This window comes from Opisthocomus hoazin, chromosome 6 (assembly GCF_030867145.1).
Source record: "Opisthocomus hoazin isolate bOpiHoa1 chromosome 6, bOpiHoa1.hap1, whole genome shotgun sequence".
NCBI lineage: Eukaryota > Metazoa > Chordata > Aves > Opisthocomiformes > Opisthocomidae > Opisthocomus > Opisthocomus hoazin.
The window spans coordinates 1677664-1695275 of NC_134419.1; the positions used below are offsets into that span (position 1 = coordinate 1677664).

At 52.1% G+C, this 17612-nt stretch overlaps 2 protein-coding genes across 2 annotated transcripts in view; both read right to left on the bottom strand.

Annotated features, from left to right (window-relative positions):
• The window catches only part of SRSF11 (serine and arginine rich splicing factor 11), a 339983-nt gene that overhangs the window by 279277 nt on the left and 43094 nt on the right, over nt 1–17612 (bottom strand). The gene's annotated exons all lie outside the window — the stretch shown is intronic.
• LRRC7 (leucine rich repeat containing 7) overlaps nt 1–17612 on the bottom strand; it is a 332198-nt gene that overhangs the window by 233521 nt on the left and 81065 nt on the right. Inside the window, exon 3 of the mRNA XM_075424242.1 lies at nt 9638–10982. The gene's annotated coding sequence lies outside the window, so the exon portion shown is untranslated. The remainder of the gene's footprint in view (nt 1–9637; nt 10983–17612) is intronic.

Sequence of the window (17612 nt, forward strand, 5' to 3'; positions counted from 1 at the left end):
ATTTATATGATGTATTTATCTGGTCTCTTTCCAGCACTTGAATAGCTGTCGTCCGTACGCAGACGAATGTGCCTGACGCCGAGATCGGAGCAGTGCCCCGGGTGCCTGTGCCCACCCGCATTCTGCAGGATGAAACACAAACGATCACAACGCTTGAAGAGCACAGAAGATCCACCCGAAGACCAGCCCGGTGCCTCCAGGCAGGCAGAACCCAGGAGCGAGAGCGGTCCCTTGTTGAGGCCTCCATAGCTGATACCCCCTGTCCTGTGTGTCCCTGCACAGGACCTTGGCCAACCCATTGGTCACACACATCTTGATGCTTGTGAGGGCAAAGAACGGGTGAGTGAGAACGAGGGAAATCAGCTCACCCTGCCCCGAGGTCTCACGCTGTGGGTTGTTAGTCCAGGTGCAACTTTAATCAGGCTCGTGCTGAGCTGCTGTTCGTTAGCTGCAGGCGCCTGCGCTACAGCTCTTCCCGAAACTAGAAAGAAGGTTCTGTCTGCCCTGCTGCTCCGATTCCCAGGTCAAACCACCATCTACGTAGAGCTCAATACCTTCTACAACATCAAACACATCATGCTTTTTTCCTGGAAGCGTGAAAGATGGATGCACTGGCAAATATGAGGAATACGTTCAGGCATTGCAAAAAGCTCCCAGCAACTGCAGCCCATGGAGACATCACACACACTTCAGGCTGTTGGAACTTTACGGAGGAAGCCATGGCCAGTCCTCAAAAGCAGCAATCACTTATGATCTTACATACATGTCTGCAAGCCCAGGAAGCTCCTTTGCCCATGCAACAGACAGCGATGGTCAGAGACAAGAGTCCAGCGGAGGGCTACAAGGATGATGAGGGGACTGGAGCATCTCCCCTACGAGGAGAGGTTGAGGGAACTGGGCTTGTTCAGCCTGAAGAAGAGAAGGCTGCGAGGGGACCTTACAAATGTTTATAAATATCTGCAGGGTGGGTGTCAGGAGGATGGGGCCAAGCTCTTTTCAGTGGTGCCCAGCGACAGGACAAGGGGCAATGGGCACAAACTGCTTCATCTCCTGTTACTCCTCGCGCAGTGGTCAGCCGGGACTCGGAGGGCCTCAGGGAGGGTCCCAGCAGCCCAGTTCTGCTTTATTCAGGGTTGCAGGTCTCCCCCAGACCACCTTTACATAGGACAGAAGGCATTTACAGGGCATGTTCCAGAGGCAGAAGCAGGTTTGTACAGTGCAGATGTCTATTCCTGTCCACTCTCACTCCTGCGCCATTTTGAGTGGTGTATAATTAATATCAGCAGTGCCCCAAACACCAACTCCTTACTCATTTCTACACAGACCAAAACTGATAGCTCGGCATAAAAATGTGAAGGTCCTAGTGAAACGCTCCTTCTTCTATTAATCACTTGTCAGAGTCCCACAGATGTTTTCAGTGGAGAATTTCTAAATCTGCCACGTTACTGAAACACCAGCTCTGCTAAAGCTGAGGGCTACATTCCTCGGAGATGAGAAGTTCCCACGTCTGGTGAAGCCCAATGCTGCAGGCACTCTCTGTTCCACCAAGAGTCTTCGCATTTGAATTAGAAACAACTGTAATCTGACCATCCTTCTTCTTTCTCTTTTTCACTCCTCTCTTGATGAGGGAACAGGGGAATATTTTTCAATGGATAAAACAGTACTCACACGCTGGAATTATGATATCTTTTTCCCAGAAGGCTGATTGTAAGAACTCTATTATTCTCCCCACCACACCTATGCCTGCTCAGATGAATGTTAATTAATGCAATAGGTTACGTAAAATGAGCAGTACATTTTAGAACAGCACCTTGGTGATTACATTTATTTCCCTGACAAAAGAAGAAGAGAAAATACTTTGCAGAGTCAAAGCTGAGCATAAGTAGGCAATTCACAGAAGCAGAATTCAGAAGTCCCTCCTGAAACGCCAGTGACTGCGGCCCCATCTCTAGCTCTCAGCATGAATGGCCTCATCATCAGATACCACATCATCTTCCACACTAAAAATAAAGGTGTATGAACCCTAAGTGCCCTAAGTCCCCAGAAAGGCCAAACAAACCCAGAGCAGAGAACGGACAGACCATGATGTAACCAAGCACATGGTCACCAGCATTTACCCAGGGAGCACAGGATCAGAGCAGGGCTGTAGGGTGGACATGGACTTTGAGGATGAAAAAGCAGCATCGCAGCAGAGGGATGGATGGCTGCAGGGGGGTCACTAATGATGCTCCTCAGAGGCCTCTGGTCTCGGCTGCCATTTAATTCAGCATTGCAATCTACGGCCCTGGCACAGAAAGAGGAGCATTTGGATGGCTAAACGCTGCCAGGCTACACCCAACACGAAGATGGAAGAATTGGGATGCCCTTAAGGACTGGGTAAAGCATGCACTTAAGGATTAAAAAAAAAAAAAAGAAAAAAGAACAAAACCAAAAAGAAGTAATTCTGCTGTAAGCGCTGAATCTTGCATTTGGAAAGGCAGGAGGGATGCCTCCCAGCTCCACCATCCCCTGCACCCCGACACCGGGAACAGCCTCTTCCAGCCAGCCTGCACCAGTGCCAGGCAGCAAGGACAGAGGTTACCTGTGCTGGTAACGTGCAATACCAGGAACAACCTCTTAAATTCATCATTTAAAACTGGCAGCAGCTCAGATCTTGCAGGATGGGAAGATGGAAACCGGCTGCGACTGCTGGCTGCCCGCTCTGGGCAGAGTTGTAAGCAGTAAGAGTTCCCTGCTCAGGGCGAGCTGTCACCGCTAGCAGTCGAAGCGGCTTCCTTCTCCCCCTGCCCTTATCCAACCAGGCTGCTCTCTAAATATGCAAATATTTGTTTATTACAAGCTATATTTTTAAAAAATAAATAATTTATTAAAATTTATAAAGAATAATTATAATTTCTTTAAAATCTTCTCCAGTCTCACATCTCTAATTATTCATCGCCTGTTTAAATTAACTCCTCATTCCTTTGGGGTGCTGCGTGCCCTGGTTTGAGGACACTGAGCTGTCTCAACTGAATTAGACCCTTTGCTTATTACCTACCCAAATCTAACAAGACCGTAGCGTAGGTACAAGGCTCCTTAAATATATGGGGGTCGTTGTTATTTCTTTTTTTCTTTAGGAAAGGATGTTTGAGTCACGATGGGGCTGGCACCCTCCGCAGCCCCTCTCGCCTGCAGCTCACCAGGCAGACCCACTTTCTCGTCTGACAGCAAGGCAGGGCCTGTCACAGAAGGCTCATGCACAAGAAACCTCAGATGGTTCACATGACTCTGAAGTGATGCAAAAAAATTCTCCATGTTTACTAAAATTCCCTAGTTCTTCTTGTCCCTTCCTTTTCTTGAACATCTTGAGCATCTACAACAAGTATTTCTTCGAGCTGCTTCTTGATCATGGGCTTAATCCAAGGGCAAGAGATGAAAAAGAGATTTGGGTCAAGCCCTGCAAGTATTTTGCTTATTCAATCAGAGCACAAAAATCAGCATCTCAACACAGTGCAGTTAATTCGTCCCTAACCAAAGGAGGTGAGGGTTTCTGAAAATTAAGTATCAGATATGTAAGCTATATACAGTCGATCCATAAAATAAACCTGAGATTCAAAGCCTCACTCAGCTTAATTGAACAAATTTGAACACCAAACACAGCTGAAGTAATCTTTTCCATTTTCCAGACAAGCCTCAAGTAGGAAAAGAAACTACATTTTCTGCATAAATTATTGGTTGTGAATTATTCACTCGCTTTCATCGTGGATCCTTTCCAGGGATTCGATTTAATTCTCTCTGACGTCAACGAGAGCCTTTCCCTCGCCTTCAACGAGAGCCGGCCCCTCCTCGGTACCGGAGGCTGGGGAGAGCAGCGCTCGCAGCCCAAGCACTGGAGCCCAACCTGGAGCCTGGCAGCGGCAGCAGGTTCGGTGTGAGAGGAGAGGAGCCCTGCCTGCCGCTGCTATTTGTCCACAGGTTTCCCGAAAAGAAAATCCACTTTGACTACACCAGCCCTACCTGGAGAGATTTGCAGTGGCTTCCAGGAAAATCACAGTTTTTAAGCTGAAGCATTCCTTTTTTAATCACTCACTGTTACATTACCTGTGCTGCCTATATACTCTGAAACTTAGAAAACAGACCTGTTGTTTCCTGCCTTCCCCTCTGCTTAGCGAGCCTTCAAGGATGGCAGCACGTGCCCTTGCCGACCTCTCCATGCCAGGTCTTCCCTCCCAGCGGGGACGACGCTCTGCGCGTTAGTTCACAGCACTGAAGTCAGACCCAAGGATTTATTTTGCATCCCATTTTTAGGCCACGCTTTGGTCTATGCCACTTGGCTCTGCTTTCACAAAAACTCTCAGGCACTCTTAGCAAAGGCACGGCTGAAGCTTGAAGGAGTGTTGGTGTCAGCCCAGCGGAGGGGCTTCGCAACCTGAAGGCATCTACGTGATTTTCCCATACCCAGCAAACACAAGAGCTACATGAAACCCAGAAGCTGTCATTCATTTTCACTCCTCTCTTGCTCTGACATAGCTCTAGCTTTTCCCTATGAAACCAGAAATACTGAACCCTGCCTCTTATAAAAGCAACCAGGGAGCTCCAGCTTCTAACGTGGGTTTATGAGACCCACCTGAGATTCTCACCCTGGCATGACTCACAGAATCACAGAATCACAGAATAGTAGGGGTTGGAAGGGACCTCTGTGGGTCACCCAGCCCAACCCCCTGCCCAAGCAGGGTCACCCAGAGCAGGCTGCACAGGATCTTGTCCAGGCGGGGCTGGAATATCTCCAGAGAAGGAGACTCCACAACCTCCCTGGGCAGCCTGGGCCAGGGCTCCGTCACCCTCAGAGGGAAGAAGTTCTTCCTCATGTTCAGACGGAACTTCCTGTGCCTCAGTTTGTGCCCATTGCCCCTTGTCCTGTCACTGGGCACCACTGAAAAGAGCTTGGCCCCATCCTCCTGACACCCACCCTTCAGATATTTGTAAGCATTTATTAGGTCCCCTCGCAGCCTTCTCTTCTTCAGGCTGAACAAGCCCAGCTCCCTCAACTGACTCAGGGTGAGATCTTCTGGCCCCCAGCACAGCCCCAGCCTCCTATACACAATTTCAGAATACAATTCTTCACGGACACATACAACTCTTGGTTGGGGAAATGCACACACACACACACACACTTGTGCATCTGGACGCAGAAAAAGTCGGAGGACTCTAAAATCTTGGGGTTTCCTGCGTGTAACCTCCCGCCTCATCTCCGCTCTGTGAGGTGCTTTCATTAACGTTATGCCTTTTTCTTTCACCTCCCTCCCCAGTGAATCTGAAGCTAGACACCTGCATCTTTTCAGTGGTGCCCAGCGACAGGACAAGGGGCAATGGGCACAAACTGAGGCACAGGAAGCTCCAGCTGAAGATGAGGAAGAACTTCTTCCCTCTGAGGGTGACGGAGCCCTGGCCCAGGCTGCCCAGGGAGGCTGTGGAGTCTCCTTCTCTGGAGATATTCCAGCCCCGCCTGGACAAGGTCCTGTGCAGCCGGCTCTGGGTGACCCTGCTTGGGCAGGGGGGTTGGACTAGATGACCCACAGAGGTCCCTTCCAACCCCTACTATTCTGTGATTCTGTGATTCTGTGATTTGTACGTGCACACCATGTTCTGTAATTCCCACATATGAAAATACCTGGAGGCACTGGTTCCAGTTGTCCACACTGCCTGGAGCCGTACCCACCCCACAAAATATCTCGGTGCCTTCGGGAGCGGGTTCGTCATTTCAGTGCCTGCCGTGGGCTTAGGAGCCAGGCTGGGGTCCACGAGCCTGGGGCGGTGGGCTGCCGTGCTCTGCAGTGATTGCCACCTGACAGCTCCCCCCATGACTGGGTGTCTGCTCATCAAGGGCTTTTTCCCCTGCAAACACAGGAATTGATCCACATCTTGGGGCTAAAGCCATCAGCTGATTTCAGCAGAAGGGAACTCCGTTGCTGCAGCACCATTTCTGCTCGGCTCTTGGCATCCCAGAATTACCCCTGGGCAAGCAGAAGATCCTGGTAGTCCAATCAGATAAATTAAAAGCAACACCTGAGAGTCTGGTGGGCAGAGTCTGAGCAGTCTACACATAATTAATGCTAAACTGTGCTGTGGGAGATATTGCACCCAGCTGAGTCCAAGTGCTTCAGCTGTTAGCCAGGAGCGTCTTCTCCATACCCCACCTTGCTGCTGGGCTTTGCTTCTGTTCTCATCTCTCCTCATGTGTCTCATTGCATTTTCTCCTCTTTGCCTCTGCCTCCAGCTTGGTCCCACCACTGCAGCACCCCCTCAGAGCCTTGGCACCCAGGGCCATGTGCCCTAGCAGCGGGAGGTAAAATATTGATCCACTCTGGTGCTTTCTTCTTCGCAGTTGTATTTTTTGCTCTTTCTTTTTCTGCTTTTATCAACTCCTGCTCTCAGAGCTCTATGAGTGCTCTTCTGCACTGTTATTTACTGACATGAGGGGAAGCTGAAAAAGTAAAGGAAGCAATTTTCACTTACTAATAACTTTTCCCTGTCACGGACATAAACCTTGACTCCTTTATGAAGACTAGGGGCCAAATTATCAGTTGACGTAGGATCACAAGCATCCACCAACTTCAGAGAAGGTGCAGCAATTCACACCAGCTGAAAATCAGCCTGGAAATCTTTGCAGCTAATTTGGTGGAAAGCAGAGGTTTCAGCAGGGGAGGAATGGCAGACATTGCAGACCAAAATCGTTACTGCCCTTTAATACTGTCGGTCACCAACTCGCAGATTTCTGCTGTAGGAAACCACCTGAGCCTGGTGCCTTGTTGGAGTCCCCTGGGTGCACGCATGGTGTGGGCGGTGCTCCCGGCCCAGCGCACGCGGTGGCTTTGGGACACGGTGCTGCCCGGCGGGGCACCGCAGCGGTGCTGGGGAGGTGTCTGGTGTCACACCAAGACTGAGGCCGTCTGGGTGCTCCTGGGGTTTCGCCCTGGGCAGGGGCACCGGCACCAGCGCCCCGAGCCCAGCTCAGCCACGTGCCCGGTGAAAGGAAAGCGGGATTTTGGGGGTAGGTATCCCCTTCATTTGTGATGCTGTAACTGCCAGAGGATGCTGTTATCAAAGTGTTGGGTGGACTGTCAGGCTGCAGCCAGCACAAGCGATCTGTGATGTTCAAGTGCTCAGATAATTTAAACCTGAGATTAAGAAGAAGTTGATAACTTTGTTCACTAACACTGCCACATCAACAGCCATTGCTGCTTTCTGGTTACATCACAGACCTGGAAAAAACAAGAAGTGAAAGGCTTAATTCCTTTCTTCCACAGACCTTAAGCTTGTAAGGGGTCAAGGGTCCTGCACCTGGGGAGGAACAACCCCAGGCACCAGTACAGGCTGGGGCTGGAGAGCAGCTCTGCGGAGAGGGACTGGGAGTGCTGGGGGACGACAGGGTGACCATGAGCCAGCAGTGTGCCCTGGCTGCCAAGAAGGCCGATGGGATCCTGGGGTGCATCAAGAGGAGTGTGGGCAGCAGGGCAAGGGAGGTTCTCCTCCCCCTCTGCTCTGCCCTGTGGAGGCCCCATCTGCAGTGCTGTGTCCAGTGCTGGGCTCCCCAGTTCAAGAAAGATGAGGAGCTACTGGAGAGAGTCCAGCGGAGGGCTGCGAGGATGAGGAGGGCACTGGAGCATCTCCCCTACGAGGAGAGGCTGAGGGAGCTGGGCTTGTTCAGCCTGGAGAAGAGAAGGCTGAGAGGGGACCTTAGAAATGCCTCTAAATATCTGCAGGGTGGGTGTCAGGAGGACAGGGCCAGACTCTTTCCAGTGGTGCCCAGCGACAGGACAAGGGGCAACGGGCACAAACTGAAGCAGAGGAAGCTCCAGCTGAACCCGAGGAAGAACTTCTTCCCTCTGAGGGTGACGGAGCCCTGGCCCAGGCTGCCCAGGGAGGCTGTGGAGTCTCCTTCTCTGGAGATATTCCAGCCCCGCCTGGACGCGGTGCTGTGCAGCCGGCTCTGGGTGACCCTGCTTGGGCAGGGGGTTGGGCTGGGTGACCCACAGAGGGCCCTGCCAACCCCAACCATGCTGGGATTCTGTCATTCTGTGATTCTGTAATGGGTGATGATCTCTCTGGTGAGGTCCACAGCTCTCGCTCCGTGCTAAAACCCCCTCTCTCTGCAGCACCTCCCTCTACTCGTTACTGCCAAGGGAAGTCACGGGTCACCCCGCTTTTGGCAGTCAGCTCTCCTCCACAGGCATCATCTGAGTTCTCTGGGGCTTTATAGCTGGAATCCCAGTTTTCAAGCGCTGCATTAGTTCTAGGAAAACCTTCTTTGGATTTGTATTGTGAACATGTTATAAGGGAAAGTATTTGTTAAGCTCCTGCCTAAACCAATCCATAGTTTCATCATGGTCCTCAAAACACCTAGCAAGATATTCACGTTTATCTTGAAGTTTCACTACATGTTGCTGGGCAACATCTGGGATTTGGAAGAGGTTTCTCTTCCAGGCTTCTCTTCCAGATGCACCGTTTCCATTCCCACGGGTGGCTCAGAAAAGCCCCAGCTGAGCAGGAACCCCAGGCTGGGGGACGATACACGACCTGACATACTGCAGTGCTGCTGGGTGACTCACTGCACAGTCATACGCTTCTTGAGGAGATTTTCTAGCAAGCACAAAGCATACCCTTTTTCCCAATTTCATAAACAACCTAAACCAAACAAAGCCATACTTTACTCATTGTACCTGGCTTGTAGTGAGTAACCTCTAAGACAACTTAGAAAATAACCCATCAGCAGAGGACTTGATAACATGTAGCAGAGGATCTGATCTCCTTGCTTTAAACACACACCTGCACAGGAGCACCCAGAAAAGCTCCAGGTGGTAGTTTTTATCTCAGTAGCAGCAACACAAAGACAAGAGGATAAAGAAGCACATGTTTCTTTCCCCCTTTCTGATCTCGACCTGCTGAGCAGAAGCAGCAAAGAAGGTGCTGGCACTTCAAGAAGGGACGGAGTCACCAGGAGCTTTGAGGTCTTCTCAGCTCTCCCCCGAGCACCTCTGCAGCGGGCAGCTTCGTACCATCCAGCTCCACTTGCTAACGTCGCTGACAGCTGACTGTGTAGCCCTGGTGTCTCTACAGAGCAGGTACAAAAGACAGTGCCTTTGTGCTAAACGCGCTGCTTCCTGCCACGCGTCGGATCTCACCACTGTGAGGACATGATGCTTAGCACCAGCGTTTGGGGCTGGTGGAAGGCAGATCAGACCCTGTCGCGGCTCACGCCTCGCCGAGGGGTTGCGTGTGCTGTCCTTAGTTACGCAGCCTGCAGAGCCCCAGCAGAGGCTGGGGGTGGGAAGGTGGAGAGGCAGAAAGACTGTGCCTCTGCGCTTGTCGTGGTGCGTGAGTCACATCAGCCTCTTCTAGGGAGCAAGCTGAGTTTCCACGGCTGGTAGCAAGAAATAAATGGCTTTTTAACTGATGAACTAAACAAATGCGTGCAGCAGTTATTTGGGACAAATCCGAACCTGCAGTATCGCCCTGCAAAGCCCGCTCTGGTACTGAAAGTACAGTGAGAAATCACTCGAGAAACCAGAATTATGAGTTTCTGTCGTCATTTCTTATTACAAAGAATTCAAACTACTTTAAAGATATTGGCAGGGAACTATGAAGACGAATGACTCACCAGCAGCTGCTCAACGGTCAAGCTCTTTGTCTGGGAGGTGAGAGGCTGCTCGAGTCCATCCTGAACTGAGAGCTTCAGCATCCAGCCTGGAGAAGCACCATGCCCATCAGCTGCCGGCTCAGCCCGTCCATCGAACGTCAGCCTCGCGCACGCCACGATCGCCATCCCAAGGCGGGCTGACCTGCCAGCCCAGACCCGACCGACCTCCGGAGCGATGGAGCTGAAGCAGCCGCTCGCCTTGAGTGGGTCCCCGAGACGCCCGCAAGCCCTTCGTCCCTGGGCCAGGGCACAGCAAGAACAGCCAGGCTGCACGCTCCCAAGTGAGGGTCCCGCCTGCAGCGTGGTTTGTTTTAAACAACGGTTTCAGCATGAACCCAGCTGTAAAACAGAGCAGCTGGATTCGCACAGAGCAGAGCATTAAAATATAAAAATCTTGCTGTGGAGGCCTAAAATCGTTAAATAGATCTTCATGCCTTACATGTATTAGCTAAGAGAGGGAGCACAGAGCCTTCCTGTCATGACCGACCAGATCAAATTCCGGCTTTCCACAGAAAGACAAAGTTCCTTTACTCCATTTTTCTGAGTAACAATCAATAAGTCTATTATTACGCGGCCAAGAGGAGGGCTGACAAGTCAGGCTTAGAAACATTGACGTTCTTGCTTCAAAATAAGGGAACTGCCAATTTAACCCCATGGAAATATTGATGCTTGCAAAAAAAAGCACGTATTTATTCTGTCTCATTTTGTGAAAATGTAATTACTGTGAGATGATAATGCCAGGCTGAACAGGGGCAAGCAGGCAGACGCTTTGTACCGGCCCACACAGCAATCTCACAAACATCATCAGATGGCCAGAAGTCCAGCGTTCAGTCTGCCCCGGGGAAGAAAATTAAGTGCTGTCGTGTAGTCACTGCAGCTTTTGCCTCAGTCTAATACCTTAATCTTCTTTTCTGAAGTCCAGCTCCCAATTTTTCATTATGTCTCCGTTTTTTGCCCTGATTTTCTCTGCCCCACAGCCTTGCCAAAGAGCCTCTTCATTGGGAGCGTCCGAGCGGTGGTTTCAGCAGTGGTGAGGCTGCGAGGAGGGTCGCAGAGGGCGGCAGCTCTTCTCCCACAACTGCTGTGGTGCCAGGGAAAGCACCATCAGATCCTTCAGCTACGTGGCCCCTTGGCCTCTCTGGCTCAAACTCCAGCCTTCCCGGTCTGTACAAACAAAAGGTGCTTCCCGCGTAGGACATCGGCAGGTCTCTCACACCCGCTGATCTCCGCAGTTGTTCCTGGCACCTTGACCACCTCGGTTTGATGTCCTCAACGTTGCTAGCCTCTCCGTTCTTCAGAACTGAATCTGCAATAAGAAAGAGCAACCTTAGCATCAAGGCATTAGATTGACTCCAGTCCCTTCACAATACTGCTGTTTACAAGAGTAAAAATACAATTTCTTTGTTGATAAAGGACCAAACCCAAGGAAGCAGTTCTCGGGGCTGACGCCCCATTTCCCCAGGCTGGTCCCACACAGCCTGAGCTGCAGCTCCGCCACAGTTGGGGTGCTGGGGACCCCTCTGCAGCAGTTCTCCACGCTCTGACACCGGCTTTGGACGCTCACATGAAAATTCATACCGGCACCAGCCGCCGCAGCAGAGCAGCCTCGGGCGGGGGCACAGGCAGCCCCCACCGCATCCCTTGGCTGGGGAGACAAGCCACACCGGGCGGGTTGAGACCACACAGCCCTGAAGCCCCTCCTGGCTCCCACAGCAAACCAGTGGGCAACTGGGGATGCGCAAGGCTCTGCCACCGGCGGGACCGGAGCATCCGGCACAGCACCAGCAGCGGAGCACTTTCATCACCAATTAATACTTATTAATTACTTTCACCATGGGCTTTTTGGGTTGCACACAATTCCTTTGTTGCGTTTTATTAATGATGAAAGACCAACGCATAGACTATTTCTAGCGTACAGAATATATAGTATGTTTCCATCCCTCTATGGAGCAAATGAGGTAATTGCTGACAGATTCACCAATTAAGTGGGAGCAACTCAATTGACTTCAGTGGAGTTCCACTGACTTACTCCTGCTAATTCCATTAAGCAGGCTTTAGACGACATTTATACAGACAGACTTCGGCCTCCCTCCCTTAATCTGAATGTATAAGTGGTTCCAAGAAGCCAGGGGATCATTTTGGGTGGAAAATCCTGCTGGCTTTCTCTCCTGAGCAAACTTGGCACCTTATCAAGGCCACTGCCATGTTGGGGGGTTGAAGTGTAGCAGTCAGGGCTACCGCTTATTTTAAACAGATTGTTTAACAGCAGAACATGTGAACCTTGAGCTAACAACTTTTTGCTTAAAACAATAAAAAAAAGAAGATGGGAATACAGCTATTGCATTTTAAAGTAGAACTTTTGAGCTACAAGGCTGAGACTGTAGAAATCATAATTTTTTTTCACTTTAAAACTCCTTACCTCCGCTAGCGCGGGCAGCTGCATGAGGCAGCGTCCCGGTGTGGGGTGCCTGGCTACGTGGAGCAAGCTGGAGGAAACACCACGCCGGGTCTGACCTTGCACCGGACAGCAAAGCTAAACCCCTGCACTCCATTCTTCTGGGTTGCTGTACTGTTTCTCTCAGCGTGGCACAGAGGCTCAGTGGCTTTTTCCGTTAACCCCATGGGCTCTGCAGGTTGATTTTCCCTGCCAGGGGTGGGGACAGGAGAGTTGTCCCCCCAGACAAGCACCCCGCAGTGCCCGCACACGGCTCTGCCCACCTGCGACCCGACTCGGCCCTGTGGCTTCAGACCGAGTGAACATTCGTGGTGAGATGGTGCAAAGGGAGGGTCCGCTGGAGCCGCACGTGCCGGGTCCCCGTGGCTGTCAGAGACCCCAAAGTGCACGAGAAACAGATGGGGCTGCAGAGGCACCCGTGCCATGCTGCTGCTGCTGCTGCTGCGGGTTTAAAAGAGCTTTTGAAAGAGCTGAGGGTTTAAAAGAGCTTTTTGGGCACAAACTGAAGCAGAGGAAGTTCCGTCTGAACATGAGGAAGAACTTCTTCCCTCTGAGGGTGACGGAGCCCTGGCCCAGGCTGCCCAGGGAGGCTGTGGAGTCTCCTTCTCTGGAGATATTCCAGACCTGCCTGGACAAGGTCATCTACAGCCTGCTGTAGGTGACCCTGCTTCGGCAGGGGGGTTGGACTAGATGACCCACAGAGGTCTCTTCCAACCCCTACCATTCTGTGATTCTGTGATTCTGTGATTCTGTGATTGATATTGGGGAATCTAGTTGGAGCATCGCAGATAATTCATAACTCGACCCATTTATTTATGCACGCGAGTTTTCGGACAGGAATGCCCTGTGGGCAGTGCCCAGGGCACGGGCAGCGCTGCGGGGCTCCCTGGGGTGGGCACGGAAGGCACACACGGACTCACCGCATGTCTGTGTATCTCTTGAATACATATTGTATAATATTTATATATGTACTCACAAGCAGACCTCTGGGTGGGCTTTGCCTCACATGGTGCCAGGACAGCAAAGCCACCGCTGCTGTCGGAGCCGCTGGCTCCCGGCACGACGCACCACTGAAACGAGCTTTTTTCTCTTCTTCCCCCCAGTGCTGCTGCTGCCGGTGTGGGAGCTCACAGCCCCCCTGCACCCCACGCAGGTGGGGGCCCTCAGCATTTCTGAGGCACACCCCGGGGGTCAGCAGCAGCCCAGACCCCGCTGTCCGCGTTTCGGGAGGAGGAACCGGTGAGCAGGCACAGCGGCCATGGCTGGGCTGCGGGAAAGGCAGGCGCCCAGGGCAGGGTCTGCCCCGCAGCCCTCCGGGCCCCCTTCCCTGGCGCCTCGGCTGCTTTCCCGTCGATGCCCTGTGAGCTCTGCTTTATAACCTAAAGTCTGCCCTGCTGCACCCTTTGACTGCAGCTGCTTTTTTTTTCCTACTAAACTCCAAACCAGAATAAATTGATCTTTTACTAATCTGCAATAAGACTTTATAACTTCGTTGAGTAGAAACCAAATTATGTGAGTCTCACTTGAAATCAATTGGAACATATGAGGCTGCAGTATAAACCATTATAGATTCATCCTAAAAATTACTTTATTCCTAAAAATTATATTAAGAACTCTCTAAATTCAGTGATGACCTAAACTAACCAAATGCATCAATACCTCATCCTGCTGTCTCATGGACTCAGATGGCAAAGCCAGCATAATGGCTAAAATCAGGCTCTAGCTGGAAGCTGAGCATCCCTTCAACAACTGTCCAGCTTGAACCCCCCGGCACACAACACGTGTTCAAGGTCAGTTTAATCTCTGATCAGTTTTCCATCCCTGAGACCAAGAGTAAAGAAGCAAACCGTGGCCAGGCCCGGCAGCCGGCAGCCCAGCGAGCGAGCCAGCCGGCCGTGCCGCCGGTTTCAGACCAGTGGAAGCAAACTGTCCCCGTGCCGCTGCCTGGGGGACACCGGGTGCCTGCTGCAGTTTGCTTCCCCTGGTCTGAAACCACGGCGTGGGCTCCTGCTGTCCCCGCTCTGACAACCCACGAAGGCTTCAGTGCTCACACGCGGCGTGTGAAACGCGTCACTGCTGCAGAGAAGTATTTCTCATGAACCTTAAAGGAACTATTGCTCTAGAAAAAAACCTAACTTTTCCACATAAGCTTAATTTAACATATTTCACAGTTGCATAGTGTCAGTCCATGGCTGTGCTCACACTGGTGTCTCAATCTGCCAAGCCTCCTCTGCCCATGCGCCAAACACCCCGCCCTGACAGCACACCTCACCCCGCCTGAGCAGCAAAGCTTCTCAGAGTCTGCTCCTCACAGGCCGATCAAATCTCTGCACCGCTCACGGGGCGAGTGGCCACGCGTGCGGAGCTGCGTGGGACGCTGCAGCCGAGCCGCTCGGCGCGGCCCCCTCCGACCGAAGCGCATGGGTGTGTTTCCACCGAGGAGCTGCCTGCAGGAGTTCCTCACTCCTGAGACGAATTTCCTCCTTAAAATGAGAGGAGTGGAAGAGAGGAGAGCTGAATAGCAAACGCATACCGAAGTCCGTAAAGAAAGCTTTCAGCCGCACGTGATGGGAAAAGCAAAGCTGTCCATTACCAATTATAAACCACTCACAGCAGAAATAAAACCAAATCACAGAAAAATCAGATCACAGAAGAGAAATTCAGCTTCTCTAGCTGCATCCAGCCAACACACTAAAGGGATATTAGGATGAATGAACTAATTTTATTGCTTTCCTGTAACACCGGTTCAAACAACAGACCGTGGGGAGCAGAATCCAAAGGCTGGCGCAGGCAGCGCCGGGCTCCGCAGTCAGCTACAGCAACCTGTGTGAACCCAGTAGAGCCCCCAAACCTACAAATATTTCCATGAAGAGCAGCAAACCCGTGGCCAGCCTGCAGCGTGCAAATATCAGAAATCAGAACAACACCGAGCAGCAGCAAGCAAAGGCTTCCGTGGCCTCCCCACGGACATGGGCAGAGCCCGGGGACTGGCCCCGGCCGCGGCGGGTCCCGGCGACGCTGCTCCTAACTGCTGGCAACTTCATCTGCCATGAACACCAGTGAATTCAGGGCAAGCAAAATACCTGGCCAATTTAACTCTAAACGTGGCATCATGCAAATGAAAAATCATATGAAAGAAATTCCTCTGTTATTAATAACTTTTTTAGCATACTGAAGTGGAAACCGTGGCGACGTGCTGTTACCACAGAAACTGGAGGCACTGGCAGGGGCTGGAGGTGGGGTTCTCCCGAGCGCAGGCACGACCTCAGGCAGCTTCGCTGAGAGACTTGAGATGAAGAGCTGGCCTAAAAGCAATTTACCTTTACCTCTTATGCTAATAAACAAAAATAAATTATTATCAGTCGAAACAGAGAGGTGAAGAAGGCGGAATTAAACGCTACCTACACTGAAAAAAGCTTTGAATGTTCTTACTGTGTGTTTAAGTACAGAGATTACAGCTTGCGGCATCGCAGTCTGGAAAAGCTCGATACCTGTGGGCTGGTGCCAGCTGCATCGGGTGCCAGCGACGGCTGTGGAGCTGCAACAAATGCTGGGACAGCGACGCCAGGCCCCCGCCCCAGCAGCCAGAGGGACGGGAGGGAGGGGGGGCTGGGACCCCCATCCTTGGGGAGCTGGGGGTACGGTCCAGCTCTTCCCTCCTCTCTTATTACCATCAGATCTATGATGCAAAGCAGAACAAAAAGTTTCAACATTTCTCCCGTGGTATTGTGGTCTTGTTTTGCTCTTCACCACCCAGCTGCCCAGTCCCCTGTGTATTGGATTCCAGCAGCTCCCGGTCTCCGCGGTCTGCAAACACTCCAAAAGGAAGGGCAAGGCAGCCACCTCCAGCAAGGATGCTGAGGGAGTAAACACCTACGGGTACCAGCTAGAAACAGCAGGTACTGTTGTCTGTTTGTGAGGATAAGCATCTGACTAATTCCATTTTTAACGCTTGAGCTGTTCTGTGCTTCACGCTTATTTCTGCGCCGGTGTACAAACCCCATGCAGTTGAGAGCGGCAGTTCCTGGGGCTGGGACCGGGTAGACTGAGAGCTGTGACTCCCAGGTGATCACAGAATCACAGGATGGCCGGGGTTGGCAGGGACCTCTGTGGGTCACCCAGTCCAACCCCCCTGCCGAAGCAGGGTCACCTACAGCAGGCTGCACAGGACCTTGTCCAGGTGGGGCTGGAATATCTCCAGAGAAGGAGACTCCACAGCCTCCCTGGGCAGCCTGGGCCAGGGCTCCGTCACCCTCAGAGGGAAGAAGTTCTTCCTCATCTTCAGCTGGAACTTCCCATGCTCCAGTTTGTGCCCGTTGCCCCTTGTCCTGTCGCTGGGCACCACTGGGAAGAGTCTGGCCCCATCCTCCTGACCCCCCCCCTGCAGATATTTAGAGGCATTTCTAAGGTCCCCTCGCAGCCTTCTCTTCTTCAGGCTGAACAAGCCCAGCTCCCTCAGCCTCTCCTCGTAGGAGAGATGCTCCAGTCCCCTCCTCATCCTCGCAGCCCTCCGCTGGACTCTCTCCAGTAGCTCCTCATCTTTCTTGAACTGGGGAGCCCAGAACTGGACAGAGTACTCCAGATGGGGCCTCACCAGGGCAGTGCAGAGGGGAAGGATGCCTGGCTGCTTTCCCTCCTCCCCAAGCGGCACGGGAGGTGCGGCATCTCAGGGCATGGAAGAGTCTGGGGAAAATGCAGGTATCTGCATGAAGGAGCTCTTCTCCCCAGAAGAACTGCAAAGAGAGGGGACCAAGTCCCCGCAGGAGCCTGGCTCTGCTGGGCTGGCGCCCGCGCTCTCCCCAGCTCCGAGACAGGGACGGCCACTGCAGGGGAGAGACGTGTGTGAAGCCATTATGAAGGACAGCAGAATTAGCCCTTGGGCATTAATTTATTCAGGAAATGCACTTCTGGAGCCGCCTGGCATATGGAAATACAGCACAGTAAATTATTAGCAATATTGCTAATCGCTTCCACCAGGAATTTAATTTTGCACAGAGCAGAGACAATCTCATTTTCAACGCTCAGCTCTGGCCACACTCGTTACCAGTTTTTGTTTTGAAATGGCTCTCAGCTCCGTTATTTCCAGGCTGCAGAGCGAGAGATGGGCAGCGGTGATCTGCTGCTCTCCTGCAGGCAGGGCTCTCCCCAGAAGCTGCCGAGGGAGCCCCGGCGCGGGGGAAAGGCAGGAGCAAGCCCAGGCTGCTGCCCCTCGTCCCTGCTCCCAAACAACATCACCCAGTGCGCATATACTGAAGGAAGAACGTGAAATGTTGACTTCCATCCACAGATCTTCCACATTCCTGGAATGTGAAGTTCTACTAACAATTTTGGAAGCTACAAGCCTGCCTGCCAGACACCCGACCTGGCACGGCCCTCTGACGGCACCGATGACGCTTTGCCCACCCGGGAGTTGTTCACACAGAATCACACACAATAGTAGGGGCTGGAAGGGACCTCTGTGGGTCACCCAGTCCAACCCTC